The sequence below is a fragment of the Triturus cristatus genome, chromosome 1_1, assembly GCF_964204655.1.
Source record: "Triturus cristatus chromosome 1_1, aTriCri1.1, whole genome shotgun sequence".
Lineage (NCBI taxonomy): Eukaryota > Metazoa > Chordata > Amphibia > Caudata > Salamandridae > Triturus > Triturus cristatus.
In genome coordinates this window covers 1,169,779-1,192,278 of record NC_140579.1, presented here as the reverse complement: position 1 = coordinate 1,192,278, position 22,500 = coordinate 1,169,779, and the positions used below count along the sequence as shown (strand labels likewise).

The following is a 22,500-nucleotide window of genomic DNA, read 5'->3' as shown; positions in this document are numbered from 1 at the left end:
CAACAGCAAAGAGCTCTTCAGCATTGTGAAAGAGCACGCCTCCCCAACTCCAGCTCCAACAACATCCCGCCGTCGCAAGAACTCTGCGACTCCCTGGCCACCTTCTTCCATCGTAAGATCGCAGACATCCACGACAGCTTCGACACCCAGACACCGACGAAATATGCCGACATCCCTGACTCAACGCCCTCCAAACACACCGACCTCCTGCTCTCCTGGAACAACGTCAACGACAAAGACACCATCAAAATCATGAAAACCATCCACTCCGGCTCACCCTTCGACCCCTGACCCCACCACATCTTCAACAAAGCAAGAGCCATCATCACACCCCAACTCCGAAAGATCATCAACCGCTCCTTTGAAACCGCCACCTTCCCGGAGAACTAGAAACACGCAGAAATCAACGCCCTACTCAAAATGCCCAAGGCGGACCCTAAGGACCTCAAGAACTTTCGCCCCATCTCCCTGCTCCCGTTCCCGGCGAAAGTCATTCCGAAGACCGCAAACCAACAACTCACCCACTTCCTGGAGGAGAACAACATCCTGGACCCCTCCCAATCCGGTTTCCGCAGCAACCACAGCACCGAAACCGCCCTCATCGCCGCCACCGACGACATCAGGACCCTCTTGGCCGCCTTCGACACCGTCTACCACCACACCCTGCGCACATGCCTCCACGACGCAGGGATCCGTGACAAAACCCTGAACTGGATCACCTCCTTCCTCACCAGCAGAGCCTAGAGAGTCCGCCTCCCCCTTTCAGATCCAAAGCCACCATGATCACCTGCGGCGTACCCCAAGCATCATCCCTCAGCCCGACCCTCTTCAACATCTACATGGCACCGCTCGCCGACATCGTCTGAGCGCACCACCAAAACATCATCTCATAAGCCGACGACACCCAGCTGATCCTCTCCCTCACCAAGGACCCGGCCACTGCGAAATCCAACATTCACGAGGGAATGAAGGCCGTCGCAGAATGGATGAAGACCAGCTGTCTGAAACTGAACTCTGACAAAACGGAGGACCTCATCCTCGGCTGCTCCCCCTGTGCATGATACGACTCCTGGTGGCCGACCATGTTGGGAGCTGCCCCTACACCCACCAACCACGCACGCAACCTGGGGTTCATCCTGGACTCAACGCTCTCTATGACCCAGCAAGTCAACGCTGTTTCCTCCTCCTGCATGCCCCACAAGATCTACAAATGGATCCCCACCGAAACCAGAAGGACGGTCACCCAACCCTTGTCAGCAGCAGGCTGGACTACGGCAACGCCCTCTACGCAGGAACCACGGCCAAACTCCAGAAACGACTCCCAACGCATACAAACGCCTCCGCACGCCTCATCCTCGGAATCCCCCGCCACAGCCACATCACCGCCCACCTGAGAGACCTGCACTGGCTCCCGATCAACAAGAGGATCACCTTCAAGCTCCTCACCCACTCGCACAAAGCTCTCCACAACGCCGGACTAGCCTACCTCAACGAACGACTCACCTTCTACACTCCGAACCGCCAGCTTCGCTCCGCTGACCTCACCCTCGCCACCGCCCCACGCATCCACTGAACGACCACCGGCGGCAGGTCATTTTCCCACCTCGCCGCCAAGACATAGAACACACTGCCCATCCACCTGCGACAGACCCAGGACCTGCCGACCTTCAGGAGACTCCTCAAGACCTGGCTGTTCGACCAGTAGGTGCGTCACCCCCCACCCCCTCTAGCGCCTTGAGACCCTCACGGGTGAGTAGTGCGCTCTACAAATGATTGATTGATTGATGTGTAAAATATATAGTTATCAGGTTCCAAGCCTATGAACCACCCCTGGAAGATCTTCCACCAAAGTGCCACTGCTACTTACATGTACTATAGTTCCCACTGCTCCTTACCTGCACTGTAAGTATAACTGCTCCTTACGTGCCCTGTAAGTCCCACTGCTCCTTACCTGCAGTTTAAGTAGAACTGCTCCTTACTTGCAGTGTAAGTCCCACTGCTCGTTAGCTGCACTAGAAGTCCCACTGCTCCTCACCTTCACTAGAAGTCCCACTGCTCCTTAGCTGCACTGTAAGTCCCACTGCTCCTTAGCTGCACTGTAAGTCCCACTGATCCTTACCTGCAGTGTAATTATAACTGGTCCTTACCTGTACTGCAAGTATAACTGCTCCTTAGCTGCACTGTAAGTCCCACTGCTCCTTACCTGCAGTGTAAATATAACTGCTCCTTACCGGCACTGTAAGTATAACTGTTCTTTAGCTGCATTGTAAGTATAACTGCTCCTTAGCTGCACTGTAAGTCCCACTGTTCCTAACCTGCAGTGTAAGTCCCACTGCTTCTTACCTGCAGCGTAAGTCCCACTGCTCCTTACCTGCACTGTGCCCACAAAGGTCTCTCTCTCCCGCCTCCACTCCTCTGCCTTCTTGTTGTCCGGCACAACCTCCCCAATGTACGTCCTTAGCTGCTGTACTAGGGCGCTCTGGGTGTCCAGCTCTGTGGTGACCTTGCTACGTTTTGGGCATGATGACAAACAAGAGGTAGGAAAGATTAAAGCAAAGTCTTCAAGACCAAGTGTACAAAAAAAAAAGCCTTTGTCATGCCAAGAACAGCAGAGGAAACAGGAAACCAACTGAGCAGAAAGTTTCCTATATACTTTACTCACAAAAACTGTAATGATAAATGAAGTCACTTTACATCAAGATTGTTTGCCAAATGCTGGTCCAAGATGGTCGGAGACATGCCAGATTTTTATGATATCTAGGAGCTAATTTAAGTACCATGAACCTAAACAGGAACCATTTACATAGTCTGTAGGCGTTCTGAAAGTGTAGTACACTTCTGACAGCAGAGTGTCAGAGGCCACTGTAGAAGCTCATGCACATTGTGTTTGTTGTGTTGGTGCCCAAGTGTTCAGCTGAAACAGAATTGAATGCTAGAAAAGAACAAGAAACACCAGATCTGTTTTCAGGTCACATATTTTAACTTATTCTATGTCCAGGTTTCGGGTCACATGTTTTAATTTATTCCATGTCCGAATTAAAACATTTGTATTCTAACGACCATATACTTAAACCCACAACTTGTTCTAGACTGGTTACTTTGGAGATCATGAAATTTAGCGATCATCTTCCTGAACGCAACCAGCTGCGCCCCGTTGTAGATCGCTTTCACCGACAAGACAATCATAGGACTGAAGATGCCTTCCATAGGCAGAGCAGCCATAGGACGACCAAACTCACAGCGACAGATCTGAACACGCGATCCTTGGCGAAACATCAACTGGAAATATTTCATTTATTGGACTCGGCCAAACCAGATCTACTCTTTTTAACCAAAACATGTCTCTCTCAGGAGTCTAATCCAGACTTCCTTGTCGCACTCCCTAGTAACTAGTACATTCTCCAGGCGAATAGGGCACCAGGGAAAACAGGGGAGGGGTTGCTGCTATAATTAGTCAAAAGCTAAAGTTTACTACCCTAACTGCTCTAGAAATCACTTCAGTTAAAAGCATAATTATTAAATAGGACTCCGCTCTTACCTTTTGATCTGTGTGCTAATTTATAGACCCCCCCTATAATATGCCTCACTTCTCCCAGCTATTGGGTGAACAAATACCCCACTGTTAGAAGGTGGTTCTGACACTATGGGCCGCCCGGATTTTTCGCTTTTTGAGCACCTAATTGTGGAGCTTTTACTGTGGGGGAGCCTCATATGTTGGGACTCACCCACAGTGAACTCAGGATGTAAGAGACTGCATGGGGATTTTACTGGTATTCTCCTGGCTGGACCAGGCCACTGCGCAGCAGCTGGAGTAAGGGACACCAGGCTGGTTACATGCAGACACATGTGTACATGCGTGTGCACACGTGTACGGGCTGCGCAGGGGAGATTCCTAGCATGCGCAGTCCAGGAGCAGCTACAAAGTGAATGGTGTGGCAGGACTTATGCAGTATTGGGTGGTGACATGGAATAGGCTTTATACACTGAAAAGAAACATGCCAGGGAAAGTCAGTGTGTTTTACTGTGTTTTCACTTCATTATTCCCCTATGGGGATGTGGGGCCCATGGCTAGATTAACTTCCGTTAGGCCGACAGATTCCAGACACGCACTTAAGTCCAATGTAGCGAATGTGAAAATAAGTATTCTGCAGAGTCCAAAGTCATATTTGTACTGCTTTTGGGTCATCCAGAACTGTCATATTTCTCTGAGCCAGCCAGGACCAGACCCAGGCTGAGGGCTGACCTGAGCTGGATGGATTGATAACCTTTCTTCCACAAGCTAGGGCCTCCTCTCCACGAAGAGAAGATGGGAGGGGCTACAGGTTCATCAATTACCAGCTGTCACTGGGTGCCAGGCACCAGGCTGCACCAAGGAGGGAAGCCAGCGTGGGCGAAAGGGGCTTCAGAGACATGTGGCCAGAAACCCTGGACGACGCCATTTTGAACAAGCTCAGAGGCTGGACAAGCAGGGAGCAGGGGCAGGGACGTGATGGGTCACTGTTTGATAGGACCAACAGGGACTTCCTGCCAGCCCCCTACTCAACTTTTAAAAAGTGCTTGCACAGGAAGAGAAGTCTCTCTGGGGTGTGGTCTGCTGAGGCTGAAGGTGCTGGAGCCTGGCGCAATGGGCAGTTGGAAGGAGAGACCCCCTGACTGCCCCCAGGACCCTAACAGCACCAGAAGAAGTGCCCAGGACCGGTGCGCAGGAGCAGTGACCTCTGCGCAGGGAGAAGAGAGGCCACGGAGGAGAGCCAGGCGAAAGGCTGGCGCAGGGAGCCAGTGAAGAATGCACCCTGCTGAATCAGAGACCCAGAGAGCGGAGGAGAGTGTTCCCAGTGGCTGGGGCTGGTAAAGAGGAGCATGAAGCGCCACATAATGCCTCGCCAGGCATTTGGAAATCTGCCGTTTTGGTGCTTTGTGACCCCCAGAGGAGGGGGGTCACCCTCACTTGTGAAAAGGTGGTGGGGGAGCTGCTGGAGGAGCGCAGTCTTCCCCCCCTTTTAAAGTGAAGAGGCGCACTGCAGGAGAAGTGTAGTTGCCAGGAGTACTTCTTTTGAAGGGACTGTAAGTCACATGTGTAAGGAGATGTCATAAGCCAAGTGGGGCTTTGTTGCCAGACAGTCCTGCTAGGGTGTCTGGCTGTATATGCGCAATCCTGTGATTTCATCTGTGATGCCTTTAGGGGCTGTAATTGCAATGCATTCAAATGATCAACCAAGGTGATGAGTACTGTCATTCTAAAGTGTGCGTAAACATGGATTCTTGCTGCTGCGCTTAGGTGAAGACCCCAGACTGTTAGCCCTTAAGATATAGAGGTGCATACTTTATGGTCAGCAGGAGATGCTCAGTCAGAGTCATGTGTCACCAAGGCAGGTTTACCCCTTTTTAATGCTTGTTGAGGTAATGGGGTGGGTCGCCACTGGGATGGTGCCAGTGCGCAGGGCCCTTGCTCCAGGTTATGTTCAACTATCTGCATTGGGGGCAAGTTGATGTGCATACATGGGAGTGGTGGTACTAGACCCCACTCCCCCTTTGCGGGAGGGGTGGAGATGTTATGCAATGTCACAAAGTAATTCCAACAGCTTATGAATATTTGTAAATTGGTGCATAGTATTGAGTAGTGTGTGTGTTTAATAAATGTAATCTTACTTTTATAAAGCAAAGTACAGACTGGACAATCAATTATTGAGTGTTATCTTTGTGCACCTGCAAATGGCGATAATTAGCCCACACCACCTCCCTTGAGTAAGCCTCAGACTGCTCTGCAACGCTACTCTCTGAGAGTCAGGCGCTACAATTGGGTGTTTGGTTCCCAGTGAAGGACAAATGTAGTCATGTTATTTGTGCAGGCCTCACAGATGCTGCCTCGTTTTCCAACACCCACTTAGTAATCAATCAAGCTAAAATTCTTCTAATCAGTTATTTCAACTACTGGGCTAATGATGAGATGGTGTAGTGAATGATCCACTTTTGTGGTCTGACACCCTATGATGACCCTCAACCACCACCATTTTGTACTGACTTAAGTGTGTTATGTTACCTTAGCCTTAATGTAGAATGGGTTTGCATATGCCTGCTTTTCTTCTGTCTTTTAGTGGAATAGTCTTTCCAAGAATAGAAGGTATGGGATGTTGAGGTGCAGTGTTGTGGGTGATCGTGCACACATGTGCTCAATGTTGTATACTGAGGGATTAAGCGTATAATGTTATTTGGGTTAGGTGAATTATGACTTTGACCTATTGGCTTTGACGTGGTCTAATGTCATTCTGATTTCTGACTTTACCTTGCTTTATGGCAGTGCTGACTATTGCCTTGGACATGGTTTCATGTCATCCTTGCTTTTCTGATTCCATCTTGCTTTGGGCCTTTCTGTGTGCATGGCTTAACTAACTCCATTTTCATGCTGAAGCCATTTGCTGTGAAGAGGGCATGTTCTGCTCTTTTTCCTGTTTTCACACTTTACTGACTAGAGAGAACTGGTTCTTATCAGAGGAATGTACATGGTCTGTCTCGTAGCCATAGCAAGGGCCTGATCGACCGTTGCTGTGGCCTTGGAGCAGGCTGGTACGGGCTCTCATGAGATCGAGGGGGCGAGGCTTGCTAGAAGCTTCGCTGTATTTGAATTTGTATTAAAAAGGGGAGCCTACACTGGCCTGGTGGAAGTTCACGCCGTGGAGCAGACGTGCTGTCACAGAAGAGTAGAGGCTGGTGTCATTTCGCCCGGTTCAAGCAATGGACTCCCCTTGAGCGAAGTGGGGTGAAATGATGAAGCATTAGGTGAGGTGTCTCTGCTACTAACTGTCTCTTGATTCTTTACTGATTCTCTCCTTTCCTTCTTATTTTCTGATTCTTATATCCATACATATATATATTTCTACATATATATTTGCTTTGATTGTGTATTTCAATCGGTTATTTGATATGTGAGAGTCTGCCATGATCATTATATATTCGGCCTGCCCGTGATTGAAGTATTGTGTTAATAAATTTATATATTCCATATGTTTGAATTCGTCTTTTCCTTGTAGCAGGAGGTGTGGACTCTTCTTGGCCAAGTATTCTGTTGTCGAAGGATGGGTGAATTCACTTCTAGCAGGTAATTGTGTTATAGGAAGTTGTTCTACTCCTGGCAAGTGATGCGCAAAGTACCTTTGTATATTGTTTTCTTGCCTTGCCTTTGGGGGGAGTGTTGAAAGTTTGCCCACCTTAGGAAGTGCTGTGTATATGTTATATTCCATAAGTTTGGAACTGATATTCTCTCCCTGGGAAAGTGACGGTACATACGTTGGTCCAGGGGAGATCTAAGTTTGGCATTACAGATGGGTGTCCCAAGTTCATCAGAACTGGCATACTTAATGGATTGAATTGCGTTTAACATGTGACATCTCCCACTCCTATAAAAGGACTAACCTTGACTAAGTCTGGACTTTTAAACCTCACGTTATCTACTCTGATGGTTTCTCCATGCACCTGGTCCGATCATTTTTTAATGAAGTTCTCCCTTACTAATCGGACTTCAGCCAAATCCCAAGTTAAGGCAGGCCGAATGGTGAGGAATTGAAATCGTACCAAAATTAACGCCTTCTGTAATCTCCTGGCAACCACGGTGCCTACTACACAGTCTCTGGTCAACCAACATGTAGAAAATATTAAATCATGGATAGCGGCCACCAGTGATATCCATGCCCCTCTCGGGAAAGTCAAAACGGCCAGACAACACAATGCTCAGAGATACGCCGTACTGAAAGTATCTGGAGATGGAATTACTCTTCAGATAAAAAAAGATATTTACCAAACTCAACTCAAACAATAGAAAAACTCTATCCTTCAAACCAAGGCCACTTATTTCTCTAATAAAATCTTGAAATCAACAAACAAATCCAGAAACATATTCGCAATTGTTGCTGATCTATCCAATCTGGACAGAGTCATGGTCAAATTAGCTCTTACCCAGTCACTGTGTAACTCCCTGAACACCTTTTTTATTGATACAATCATCACCATTAAATCCAGTATATCCGGTAATTCCACTCCTGGTGCCCAGCCAGCTGCCCTCAGAAACTCTCACTCTCTGCATCAGTTTCCCATCATTAGCAGAGAAGTCTTTCTGGATCTGTTGACCAAAGTTAGATCTGGAACTCCTGCCGATAGCTGCCCCCGCACATTTTGAGGGAAGCTTTTTGTAGTATAAGACAGAAATAGCTCAGCACACAGTGTGTGCTGAGCTATTTCTGTCTTGTGCATTTTTTGGGGTGACACCAAATATTAGGGACGCATGAAGGTCACGTCCCTGGCTCTTTGCACCATATTTTTGTTCATATACAACATTGTACTAGTTTGATTGGTGCAGGTTCTCTAGTGCCCTGATCTTCTCATCTCTGTTCTATATCAAGCTTTTTGTAGTATTCTGCCGTTTTTATTCTTATGTGATTTACACCTCTTGCTCAGCCAGTCTTTGTGCTGTGTGCTCAACAGAATGTTGGAGTCATGATGTGCCTCGGAATGTTGGGTGCCTGAGAGGTGAAGGGACAGTTGAGCATGGGCTGAGAAGCAGGCATGCTGCTCCTGGTGGGGCTCCCCTTCACAACTCAACTACCTGTTGTACTGGAACAATTCAACATGTTACCTGCTTGAATAAATCATCTTTAATTACAACCTACCTGCGTGGACCTCCGATACTACATTTATTTGGTGGCGAGCTGGTGACGAACCTAGGTGTTACTAGCAGATCTCAGGAAACTGGCGAACCAAAAAGGACCTGGAGATGGCGCAACCTAGAGAAACTAGTGGCAATAACCACAATTTTCAAGAGAGGAGGTATCCACAAGAAAGGAAAATCTGCGAAGAAGATACAAGGTTGTTCTACACAGAACAACAAAGACGTCTACATGAGTGAAAGACCTTCCTCTCAGACAAGAAGAAAAGATATCAAGATACAAGGGTGTTTTACATATAACAACAAAGACGACAACAAGGAAGAAACAAGTTGTTATATCTCTCTACTCTGTCTATCTATTTACCGTGTCATAGAATACTATGGTTGCTTAGTAACCCATTGTTTGTGTTCATTTTAAATCGTTTGCGGAGCTGTTGGTGGAGGAGGAAGCTTTCACCGTGCTCCTGTCTGCTGTGTAGCAGTGTCTGAATAAATCACATTCAGAATCACCTGCGTCGGAGTAGTCAATTACTACAATTATTGTGGCGAAGATCGAGTGCTACACAGTCACATTTCGGACTACGCGCGCAAAGCTGAGTGACAAGCTCTTTGTTAAGACGGATTGCGGTAAGACTATTTATTTATTTAGAAAGGATTACCACGTTAGACTTTCACCGCAAAGTCTTCACATACTGAATCGCGCAAAGAGGCTGATATAATCAAGTTTTAAGTAACAAGAAGTGTTAAAGATGTAAAGGATGTTTAGAAATTAACATTCCTACCAGTGCACGAAGGAAACTCTCGCTTGTTCAAAGACTGCAACGTCTCTTCCCCGGACTTGCGCAGTTAACCTAGCACTGGCCGATCACCGCAGTTGCACACGGACGGTTACAGGCCCAGATCCGCCTGATTTGCCTGACCTAGGCCGCGAATCCACAACGTTCGTTTGCAGGACATCGCGTCATCATCAACGTGATCAACGCGCAACAGCGTTTATTCACCTCGTCAGGCCAAATACAACAATCCAGCCAATCACGACGATTGGCACGTCTTAACCCTTCAAAAATATAACGATCTCAGCCGATCAACGATGTAAATGCATTAAAAGTGCTGTCATCACACGATGATCAGCACGTCTTTCGTCCTCACTTGAAAAGCAAAGGCAGAAATAAATTAAAAAAAGAGGAACTTACTTGTTCTGCTGATCGACGATCAGCACGTCTTGATGTTGCATACATTAGTGTGTTAAAGGAGCCTGTTCACACATTGCAAAACATGTATTTAAGTTAGTTTCACATTTATTTGCTTCAATTTATGTGTACACTTAGTTAATAAGGAGAGATTTCAACAAATATTTTTTTATGTTTGGAAGTTGATGTTCACACCTTATGAAAATAAGTTTTCTTGTGTCTACACATGGTTATGTTCTTATGATTTTCATGTATATTCATGCATTAAGTGTTAAATTGTGTACTCCAAGTTGTTTTTCAATTTACATGTTAAAGTCTAGGTAAAGACATAACCTCTTTTGGTCAACATTATGCAATCCGTAGCTCCACCTCCTTCGTTTTTAGAATCTCCAGGAGAACCTCCTGTCAGGTGGGAGGTGTGGTTTGATGCGTTTCAAACTACCTGGGTGCCATTGGTGCATCCAGGTTTTCAAGTGAAAGGAAAAAATATCTCCTTCTGCATGCCCTTGGTTTTGAAGGACGTTCTATTTTCAAACACCTTCCGGAAATTATTTATCCTCCTGAAGAAATTGTAGATGCGTTTCAAGATACTGTTGCAAAACTTAAGTTAAGATTTGATAAAAAACCCAGTCTAATGGTGTTACGACACAAATTCTTCAAACGCAAACAGAGTGAAAGTGAAGACGTGGATTCGTACATTTCAGTATTACGTAATTTTGCTTCTTTATGTCAGTTCGAAAATTTCACTGACCATTGATCCGTGATCAGTTTGTATGCCACTGTAAAGATAAACAGATTCGTCAGAAACTGCTATCTCTAGCAAATCCCACTCTTGATGAAACTATAAAAATTGCTAAAAGCATTGAGACTTCGGTTACCTCTTTAAAAGAACTGGAGGACAATTTTACAGAATCTGTTAATGTTATTACTAGCCAGGGTAAAGACAAACAAAATGCGTCAAAATCTTCATTGACAAAGATCAGCTCACGCAAAGACATTAGTGGAGGCAACAGTGTTTATCAAGCTCAGTTTACAAGGAATATGTGTTACCGTTGTGGAAACCCTCCTCATCAAAAAGGTGCAAAGTGTCCAGGAGCAAATGTTACGTGCAATTATTGCAAAAAAATAGGACATTTTGCTAAAGTTTGCATGAAAAGGAAAAAACCACTCAAATCTGTTGCCTGTATTGTTGAATCTGATCAGGATTCTGATCCTGAAATCATTTCAGTGGTTACTGACCGTCTTACGTTAATGATTAATCTGAATGTGTGGATCCTATTGTAGAGATTATAGTGGGTGGTAAAGCTATCAATCTCTTAGTTGATTCTGGGGCTAGAATTACAATGATTACTCAAAAGTGGTTTTATGATACATGGGGTGACAAACAACTGCAACCTCCTGATCGCTCCCCAGTCTCATATGAGGGACGAAAAATTGACCTTTTGGGGTTTTTTTGAAGACGAGCTTGTTTTCAAAGACAGGAACATTTCTGGTAAGATTTATGTTGCTGTTAAGGGCCTTAACATTCTTGGTTGGTACCATCAAGGATTGTTCGGAATGGTACTCAGACCAGGTACTAGTGAACAAGTCTTGGTAATTACAGAAGATCAACAATTGGGCAGTTGGAAGGAACGATACCCTTCTGTCTTTGGGGAAAGTTTAGGTACAATTAAGGGCTTTCGACATAAAATCATAGTAAAAGAAGGTGCTCTTCCAGTCAAACACAAATTGAGAGGTGTTCCTTTCAGTTTGAGGGATGATTTGGACAAAGAACTTAAAATGTTATGCGAGCAGGGGATCATTGAGACAACGGAGTCCTCGCTTTGGCTTTCTCCTTTGGTAGTTGCCCGGAAAAGGTGTGGAAAACTTCGCGTCTGTGTGGATTTGAGGTCTCTCAATAAGGAGATCTGGGTCGATTCCCACCCGTTGCCCAAAATCTCTGATCTCCTATCAAGTGTCAAGGGGTCTAGATATTTTTCAAAATTAGATCTGGCAAGTGCCTATCATCAGATCGAATTAGACCCTTCCTCTCGTCATCTTACAGCATTTATTTCACCTCTTGGCACATTTCAGTTTAAAAGAATGCCGTTTGGGCTTGCCTCTGCGGCATCAGTGTTTCAGAGGGTGATGCAAAACATGTTAGGTGGGATCAGCGGAGTCCTGGTCTTTCAGGATGATATTTTAATTCACTCAAAAGATATTCCTTCACACAATTCACTACTCAAAGAAGTTTTAGATGTGTTAAAGAATCAGGGTGTGGTAGTAAAATCAGAGAAATGCAAATTTCTTTGTGATGAAATTGAATATCTAGGTCATTTGATTTCCAGTGATGGAATCAGGCCTAGGCAAGGTTTACTTGATGAAATCACTTGTGCCCCAACACCTTCTGACAAGGCAGGAGTAAAATCACTTCTGGGTTTGCTGGAATATTATTCCAAGTTTGTCCCGAACTATGCTACAATAGTTCGTCCCATTAGTTCATTATTATGCAAGGGAGTGATTTTTGCATGGACGGATGAGTGTGAATCAGCTTTACAATACGTGAAATCGTCACTTGTTAAGAGTGGGGCACTTAAACCTTATGATCCTACCCTCGCTTCATGTATCATAGTTGATGCAAGTCAAGTTGGGTTGGGAGCTGTTTTAACCCAAGATTCTCTTTTGGGGGAAAATACTGTTGAGTTTGTGTCCAGAGTTTTGAGAGATGCAGAGTTACAATACTCTGTAATTGAGAAGGAACTACTTTCATGTTTGTGGGCTGTTGAAAAGTTCCGACCATATGTTTGGGGAAAACGTTTTACTTTAAAAACTGATCACAAACCCCTGGTCAGTATATTAAGTTTGTGTACTGGGAAATCATGTTCTCCATGAATACTTCGCAGGGTTTCTCGCCTTATGCAATATCAGTTTGATGTACAGCACATCTCTGGGAGTAGAAACCTTAGAGCTGATTACTTGTCGCGTTTTCCACTTGACAATTGCAAGTTGGAAGATTCTGAATGCGAGGTTGGGGATGATGACTCTGAAGATTGTTTTGTAGACTCTATGGATCTTCATGAGCATGGTTTTGACTCAGTTGATGAATGGGTGAAAGCCCTCAGTGAGGATCAAGTTTTGCAACGTGTGTGTGAATTATTTAAATCAGGGTGGCCAAAAGAATGTGTGCTCCCACAACCTTTACAACCTTTTTGGAAAGTCGAGTCTGAAATTTAAGTGGAGGATGGAGTACTTTTGCGTGGTGACAAGCTTATTGCCCCTCACAGCCTCAGAAAGAGTATTATTTCTAAAGCACATGAGGGTCATCTGGGTACTACGCTTACTAAGTGAAGGGTTCGTCAGTCCTTCTGGTGGCCAGCTATGGATAGTGATATCAATCAACTTATCGACTGCTGTGTGATTTGTCGTACAGCTGACAAGGGTTTGAAGGTGACAACTCCTCCTCTTCTCCCCATAGAATGTCCATCTGAACCGTGGTCTAAGGTTGGTCTGGACATTATGGGACCACTAGAAATACTGCCAGGGGGGTGTCGTTTTATTTTTGTCATGATTGATTATTCTTCTAAATGGCCAGAACTTAAAATTGTCAAGGACTCTTCATCTCGTTCTGTGATCTCTTTCCTGAAGGAGATTTTCATGAGGGAAGGCTTTCCCGATACAGTTGTTTCAGACAATGGGACACAATTTATTAGTTCGGAATTTGAATGTTTCTTGCGCTCATGTCATATTAAGCATGTAAAAAGTTTGCTCTATCACCCTCAATCTAATGGTCTCGTTGAGCGCATGAACAGGGTGGTGGGTGATTGCATTAAGTGGCTAGATCTCGAAACGCCGATGTCCTTACCTCAATTGACAGTATGTTGTGGTTCTATAGAACTACCCCACACTCCACAACCAAAATCTCTCCGTTTCAACTTCTGAGAGGTAGGAGAGCCAATACAAGTTTCAAACCTGCATGGATGAATAGATTACTTAATTCTGTTCCTGATGCTGACAGTCTTATGACAGTGGTACATGAAAATGTTTCCAATTCCCAACATAAACAAAAAATATGGTTTGATAACAAACGTGGTGTCAAATCTGTGCATGTCTTTGTAGGTGATTTTGTCCGCATTAGAACTCCTTTTCATGTAAACAAAGGTGAATCTAAGTTTGGTCCTCCTGTACAGGTTACTAAGGTGGGAAGGAATGCTGTGCAAGTTGATGGAGGAAAATGGTGGAATGTTAGCAAAATTGTAAAGGTAAAGGAGGTTGTGGGTTTACCATGTTCACCTTCAACCTCTCACCTTGCTCAAGACGCAAAAATCTTGGATGGTTCTCTAAGAAGAAGCAATAGATCGAGAAATGTACCTTACAGGTATCGTAATTGAGAATGTGAACATATGTTCTTTATAGTTACTGTGTTGTAAAGGTGACTACATATATATATATATTTTTCTTTATCAAGTGGTAGTTTTGTTATTCTAGTTTTTTTGTTTTGATTATTTTCTTTTGTTTTTTGTTGGGAGGAAAGAGGATATGTTATATCTCTCTACTCTGTCTATCTATTTACCGTGTCATAGAATACTATGGTTGCTTAGTAACCCATTGTTTGTGTTCATTTTAAATCGTTTGCGGAGCTGTTGGTGGAGGAGGAAGCTTTCACCGTGCTCCTGTCTGCTGTGTAGCTGTGTCTGAATAAATCACATGCAGAATCACCTGCGTCGGAGTAGTCAATTACTACACAAGTCCTACACAGAAAAGAAATGAAGACAACAAGAAACAGGTTAAGATGAAGAACTACGCCTTCCAGCCCCCACCAGTGCCATCACCATTTGACAGCCCTAGGCAAGACTGTGTTCTTTTGGTTTATTTGTTTGGGACTATGAAGTTAAAAAGGACTGCTTCTGTCATCATACTGGCCTATCTACATATTGTAAATCAATTTAACTCCATGGTCTTTCGGAAATGTCTAGGAGCATGGGAGTACAGTCCTGTCTACAAAGTAGGGAAAAATGGTTTATTCCACAACCTTTCACGGCAAGTAACACAGCGTTTATGTTTCCAGTCTTCATGGGTGTGTTTTATACTGGCAAAAACTTTCGCCTAGAGTGTTGCGGTGCTTGGGAGACGCCCAGCTGTTGTAATCTTTATAAAGGCTCATGTGGGAGGTAATTGACATTGATGCTGGCAACAACCTTTGTCTACAGTGTTCTGGTGTTTGGGAGAAGCACAGCTGTAGCATACTTATTGATCTCACATATGAGGTAATTGACAGTTTTTTCAACTTGTCGTTGTCTGAAGTGGAGTTCCTAGGTGTCAACGCGCTGCTGACTCTCGTCCTGCTCTGCACGTTAATTTGAGTCTTTTTTGTTACATTCCACTTATTCCTCTTTTGCCACTAGCCTTCACAATGCCACCGTGGTGTGTTCCCTTACATTTGCCGCTCTCTTCAGAATTTAACGCTTGGCCGGCAATTCGGCCGTTATTTCCGTTTTTGAGCCATTTTACATTGCGCGTGCTTCTTACCTCCTTGGTAGAGCCGCGCGGGACATCTCAACAAGCGAGCCCTCCTGTGCTGCTACACGTCATAATTTTCTTAGTGATACTGTTTGGCGCTCTAGCACGCCGTGATCCACCCGGCTCAGCGTCAGGATGCGTGCCCCCATCTCTGTAAAGCTGTCAAATGCTACGGAGGAACATATCCGACGTTTCTCTGTGCTGGTTGATGAGTGTCATTTGGAATTTCCTCCATCATAAGTTGTGCGGTATGTTTACAACAATGAGCTTCATGGGTCCATTGATGATAATCACGGAAGAAACTTTATGGATCGCATATATGTAACGTCGCTCTAACACTTCAGTGGGAACTGGGTTGTGCTCAGCTTTACCTATGCGGTTCTTCTGGCTTCAAAAGGACATGGGCTGGTGTAAAGCAGGGACATTGTGCCTCACTTTACCGGTCTTTCCAGGAATGGTGCACTGCTGTCTGCTGAACAGTGAACGGTAATTTTTATTTCCATTACGTATACACCATTTCGTCTTGCTTACACTTGACGATTCTCTTCCACATTTATTTCTATCCTTCTCTCATGGGATTGTTATATGAGAACATTTTGCTCATTTATGTGGATGCTTAGGTTTGTGGGGTTTGGTCACTTACCATTCCCATTGCTTCACATTACATTTCGGTATATCTTCTGGGAGGTGGCATAACGTTGTGTCTCTCCAATTTACTCTCAGGGTGTTTCTTTTTGGGGCCTATTCCGCTCATCATTTCTCGTACATGGACTCTGAGTACACACCTTCAGGGTTTTATTCTTCATTTCACATGTGTACAATTTTACACTTTATTCTTCCCTACACAGGGATGGTAATGGGTTCTTGCCCCATTCGCTCATACACGTGCCTACACGGGCTACATACGTTTTTCACCCATACACAGGGCATCATTGCATGGGTTTCTGTCCCATTTACATTTGCTACTCACTATCACAACAGGGAGTAGGTCATGGGTCTCAGTCCCACTTTCACATACACTGATACCCTCAGACAGGGTGTGTCTTATTGGGATCTTTCCCAATTACATTTGCTTACGCCCTCTTGCCAACCTACCTGCGTGGACCTCCGTTACTACACTTTTCTCACTTGTCCTGACACCGCTCTTTCTCTATTGAATAATTCACTTATCCTGGGCTTGGCTCCCAGAGCTTAGAGAGGCAGAAATAGTTCCAATTATCAAGAAAATAGGTACAGACCCACTGGTCCCTACAAACTATTGCCCTATCTCATTGCTCCCCTTTTTAGCCAAGGTATTGGAAGCATATGTTGCCAACTGTCTCTGCTCTTTTATTGAACAGTCTCAATTCCTTGACTCCCATCAAGCGGGCTTTCGGCCCTCTCACTCAACGGAGGAAGCAATCCTGACCGTATTAGATGGAATGAGGAAAGAAGCAGACAAGGGCACCACTCAGGCTCTGGTGCTTCTTGATCTCGCTGCGGCTTTCGACACGGTCGACCATGAACTTCTGGTGGACCGAGTCAAGGACTCAGGGATCCAGGTTGGGCCCATAAAAGGCTCACGTCCTTTCTAGATGACCGCTCTCAATCTGTCCGTCTTTCGCAATTCACGGCTCCTCAAGTCAAATTGACATGTGGTGTGTCACAGGGATCCTCCCTGTCCCCGCACCTGTTCAATTTGTTCCTCTTCCCAATAATTCAATCCTTAGGTGAAAGAAATGTGTGCACTTTCAACTACGCTGATGATCTGCAACTGATCTCACCATCGACAAGTCTGCTACCTCCATCACTAATTTTCAGACAATCATGCTACACATATGTAATTGGATGAATAGCAATCACTTAAAATTGAACTCGGATAAAACAGAACTGATAAGAGTCGGGGGGCCCCCTAAATACCTGGAATTCGAATTTTTGCCCTGCTGAGTTGGGAACCCCACCCTCAAGATCAGCGAAAAGCCTTAGTGTCACAATTTACAGCAACCTGACTATGAAGTCTCAGATTGGGACGGTGGTCTTGACCCGTTTCTTTTCAGATCCGGACGATCAGGAAGATTAGTAGATTCCTTACTCCTGAAGCTCTTACCCAGGTCGTTCTAGCCTTGGTCATCTTCCATATTTACTATGCTAATTCACTTTACTTCGGCCTCCCGGCATATTTAATAAGAAGACTGCAGCTGGAGCAAAACTAGGCAGCTAGATTAATCTATCATCAGCAGAAATGGCATCACGTTACCCCCCCCTAATGTAGAAGCTACACTGGCTCCTTGTAGCAGAATGCTGTTCATTTAAGATAGGGTGTCTCATCTTCAAATCTCTCCACAACACATGCCCGGAGACTCCACCCTGGTCCAGAGATATGTTCCTACCTGGGACCTTAGGTCATCGCATCTTAATCTCTTGGCTACTCCTTTCTTTATACACAATAGATTAGGTGGATCAAGATTTGCTGTCCTCGCCCCTCACTTTTGGAACTCTCTCCCCTTTAACATCAGATTCTCGACAATTTACCCCCAATTTAGGAGACTGCTAAAAACCTGGCTGTTCCACCAGGCTTATGAATGAATCAACGAGCAGGAGGATACCTTTTACAATTAGCGCCAAGAAACCACTTGGTGTATGTGCGCTATACAAATACTTTTAACGTAACATAACATTTACTTACATTATACGTGTACGTCCTTGTTTTTGGGCTTGCTTTAAAGAGGTAATGTAATGGTTAACTTCATGAGGGTGTGATCCATAAGAACAAAAACAAGATGGCGGACATTTGGAGGTCTGAGTTTGGAAATGGTATCCACTCTCCTACCAACCAAGAGGATGAGTCAGTCATTTTGATACTGGTCAACAAAGCACCTAAGACATTGTTGTAGCACATGCTTAATTCTCTCAGTTCAACCAATACATATCAGTCATTCATGATAAACAATGAATACATATTTTGGCAGCCCATACACTTGCAGACAAAGCAACACTCTCCAACTCGTTTAAAAAGCAAACTATTTTTGTTTCATCGTGGAGAACATTTCAGTTCTCAATGATGGCTGCTTGGTGGAACATGAATTACTGGAACTACAAACCACTTCTTGCGGTCACCTATGCTTAAATGCCCGGGCAACACCAGAGGGACAAGATGTTCACTTCTACCTCAGTTCCTCGGCCAGGTTGTCCTTTTGTTGCCTGGATGTGAGCAGCTGCTCCTGAAGTTTCATGACCTCCTGTCTGCTCTGCTCACGCTCCTGCTGAAGGTCTGCTTGCAGTGCTTGCGCAGTCTGCCGCAGAGAGTCCGCCTCGCAGCACTGGGCCACAGCGGTTGCGGAAAGCTGTAAAAAGGAGCAGAACATGGAGGGAATTCTTTGGAAGCATCCACCTGGAGAAATCATTATCAAGTTACCAAAGTCAGCAGTGTGAGATGCCAGCAGCATTTTACCAAGCAGCTTATGACAATGGTTGTTTGGATGGCTTTCAGAGAGGATTATTTGAATTCCTCGTTACTGTCACTGATCTCATGGGATCCCTAGCCTGTTACAAGACTGTGTGGTGGAGATTTGCAAATTTGTTTTCCCTACATCCTCCCTCTGGAACCACTTGCTCCATTGTATTGTGGTGCATTTTGCATATGTAAAGTGCATTGCTACCACTAGTGTAACCCCAAATGTAAGGAAATGCCTCTTTTTGTATGGCCACCCCAAAGGTTTTCAACTAATGCTGCTGGTTTTTCACCTCTGAGAGTGCATGGAGGCCTGCTAACCAGACCTGGGTGCCTGTGCCCGGACCCTAAAGTGTATGTTGAATTGGCTGCACCCAATTAGAAATGGCTAACTTACCTGTCATTCCCTAGTAAATGGCACCCTGGTACCTAGGGCATGTAAGTTAGAGGGGTACCCCAGACTGCAGCACTGGTTGTGCCACCCTGGAGATCCCCCAAGCAAAACTAGTCCCCCAGTCCGCCACTGCAGACCAGTCCTGCACTGCTAGCCCTATTTTACAATTGAAAACAATGGCAAAGCCACTACTTTCTCTGCACATCTGTGTAAGTCACCCATCGGACAGGCCTAAGGCAGGGTGCAACATCTGACACAGGCAGGACACATACTTTACATGTCCTGACAGTGAACACACGAAACCCCTATTTTTACTGTGACTTGGTTGCCCAATTGGCGAGTACAGGGTTACAAGCCGACCTCTCAGCTCTGCTAACGCCTGAACGGTGCGACCAAAGAGGGCACTCCAAGGCATCAAACAACTACAGAGAGAACGAATAGGAATTCAAAATAAAAGAACCAGGTAGATATCATACTAATGAAACATAACAACGTAATTAGAGATTTAATCATTATGGGTAGACTAATGATATCTGGTCTCCATAGGATTTATCACAGCAACCTGGGATCACGTTTCCAAAAGAATTAAGGTGGCCAACAATCAGAAACAATTAGTCGGTTCCCCACATCATAAATACGGGAAGAGGTAAGGGGAAGGACGATATATCCTCTCTGCTCTAAGATTAAAAATAATTTTTGAACCTTGAACTTTATCACGATAGTTGGAGTATTCGGGTGCACTTGAGTGAGATTGTGAGGTTTGATCATATGAATGTGCATTGTTCAGGGTGTGAATAACACCAGAGTGAATGAGGTCGTGTATTGGCACATACCAAAAAAAGTTTTTTCCCTTTTTTCTATTTCAATATGACATTAAAGTACCTAAAGTATCGAATAAATTGGTCTACTATATCAGGCAAATAGATTTGAATAATTGTTTGGATTAGCATTATTGACCATTCTAGTGTTGGATAACAAGAGATGGCATATTTGAATCGTGATGCATAAAACATAGAAACATCTTTGATGAAATATAACCCTTGTTTAAATGTTCTTTTAAATATATGTATATGTTTATGTTTATAGATTTTTCAATACGGGAGTTGAAAAATAATGTTTGGTCTTGAAAAAGAAGGCCTAATCTGAATACTCCTTCGAAACGCGTCGACACCCTCCAAAAAATCCACAATTTTTCCCATATACTGATGGACAGTAGACTTTGATGCTTCACATTGAAACACCTCACAAGTTGGTCTAACTGTCGGGTTAGAGTGTGGTAATCAATGACAGATATTTTTGTCTATTGTATTTCTCCCTGAAGAGTACCTTGGTAGACAGTGATAGATAGGATTATGTCATATTGTGTTTTTTAATTTTGCATTTTTACATATATGTTTTTATTGTGACCGAATGTAGCAACAAAGGTCTTAATTTTTAATTATTGATGTCCGATAAAATACTTTGTGTAAAGATTTATATAATAAATTGAAGTGGAAAAAAATTTTTTTTTCATCACGTGAGGAATTTGTGTGCCAATACAGATACGCGTATGAGTGACCGAGTAGCAAGTGGTGAATGTATGCTAACTGATAGCTGAAATAGCACGGGATTCTTTCTTTCCCCCAGAGGACATTTTCGGATTTCGTTTTATCAAACAACTAGTTACATTAGGCCCAACTTGTATCTCAAGTCTAAATTAATGTAAGTGGTTGCAATGTGCCACATTTACAAGGCTGCCACCTTGCTGCCTTTAAAACTCGTGTGCCTTCCAAGGCACATATGGAGCCTGTTCCACAAGACAGCCTTCTGCCCTTCTGAAGAGATGTGCCAACAACTCTCTGGAAGGAGTACAATGAGGGATTGCAGCCCAGAGAAGTGTTACCTCCATCCTGCAGGAAGCCACTTAGGTGTTAGCCCCAAAAGACAGGCTTCAAAGGAGAAGCCGCCTTTGAGGGGCATATGTGTCACTAGGGAGGAATGCTGCCCCATTGGCAGACAGGTTGGCACGGGGAGCAGAGAGGGCAAAACAGTTGCCAAACCGGTTTCCCCAGGGGCGTATAGCCATCAGATAGTCAGGAAGTGGTCACCAGGTGGGAGAGAACCTGGTAGCCCATAGGCTACCAATCGCATCCTGCCCCAAGGACATTTTCTGAGCATAAGAGTGGCACCCAGATTTGAGATCTCCACTGACTTGGAAGAAGGATCGAAGAAAGACTGCCCTGCTGAAAAGAGCGACCAGTAAAGAGAGACTGGATCATCGAAGACTGCACCAGGTGGCTAGCAAAGAGAGGGACTGGGTCAGCTGTTACCTGCTCAAGGAGAAACTGTCTTCAGGGCCCAGTCAAGCCAAAAGACTCAGAGAGCCAGCTAACTGGCCTTCTGTTCACAGCACAGGGACACGCCAGCTGTAGAACCCTGCTGGGGCAAGTTGGTGGCCCAAACTCTTCAAGCTGCAACTACCGTTGCCACTGTGCAGCACCAAGGACCAATACCCGATGTACAGAGTTTGCAGAGCCCGGCAGTGCTGTTGGAGAGCCCCTAGGGACCTCAGAAGGCAGTCATTGACCCAGGAAGGATTGGCCTGTGACTGCGACACTAGGTGACTGGCAGTCCAGTGATGACTGGACTTAGGCCGGAGAGGACCTTGTGGGATGTCGATTCTGCAAATCCCTGCACCATCTTTGTGGACCGAGGAGAATCTCCGAGAAGACCCCCGTCAACCACGTTGCATCCACAGCATCCTTGGAGCAACTTCAGCATCCTTCATCCCTTGCATCAGGACCATTGCAAAGGAATAAATTCCAATGCGGATAAAGTGCCTGGAACTGCTGGAAGGCTGCATTTTCTGTGGCGATAACTGTTCTTGAGGACCTTGCTTGCCGCCCAAAGTACTTCTACGTGACTGCATTGACCCTTACCGGTTTTCTATTAAAAACGTTTGACGTGTCCATTTCCTTGAATTTGCTAAGACTTGTTCCCAGTGGAGTGAAAATGCTGTGATTTAATATTTCTTGTAAAATCCATAACTCTGGAACCCTACAATGGATCATTTTCGTTCTAGTGTCTAAAGTCTTATGAAAATACAGTCTATTGTTATGAATTGGTGTCAGATTTGAGTGTTGTGTCGATTTCTTCTTCAATTGTGTTGGTGCTGTTTAAATGCTTTACACTAGTTCCTCTGTGTAGCCCTTACTGCTAAGTGCCACAGCTACCCAGGGTTGAGCTGAGGGTTTCACAGACGAAACCCAAGGGCCCTCAAGGGGTTGGTAAGTGTATTACATGGTGAGGTTTCACAACCACACCATATGATATAATACACCCAATTTCCTCACAC

At 44.8% G+C, this 22,500-nt stretch overlaps 1 pseudogene across 1 annotated transcript in view; it reads right to left on the bottom strand.

The window, feature by feature from the left end:
- LOC146869040 (coiled-coil alpha-helical rod protein 1-like) overlaps positions 1–22,500 on the bottom strand; it is a 206,051-nt pseudogene that overhangs the window by 141,904 nt on the left and 41,647 nt on the right. Inside the window, exons 4-5 of the transcript XR_014971950.1 lie at positions 18,490–18,665; positions 2,372–2,507 (exon numbers count right to left, since the gene is read on the bottom strand). The product of XR_014971950.1 is annotated as a coiled-coil alpha-helical rod protein 1-like (transcript). The remainder of the gene's footprint in view (positions 1–2,371; positions 2,508–18,489; positions 18,666–22,500) is intronic.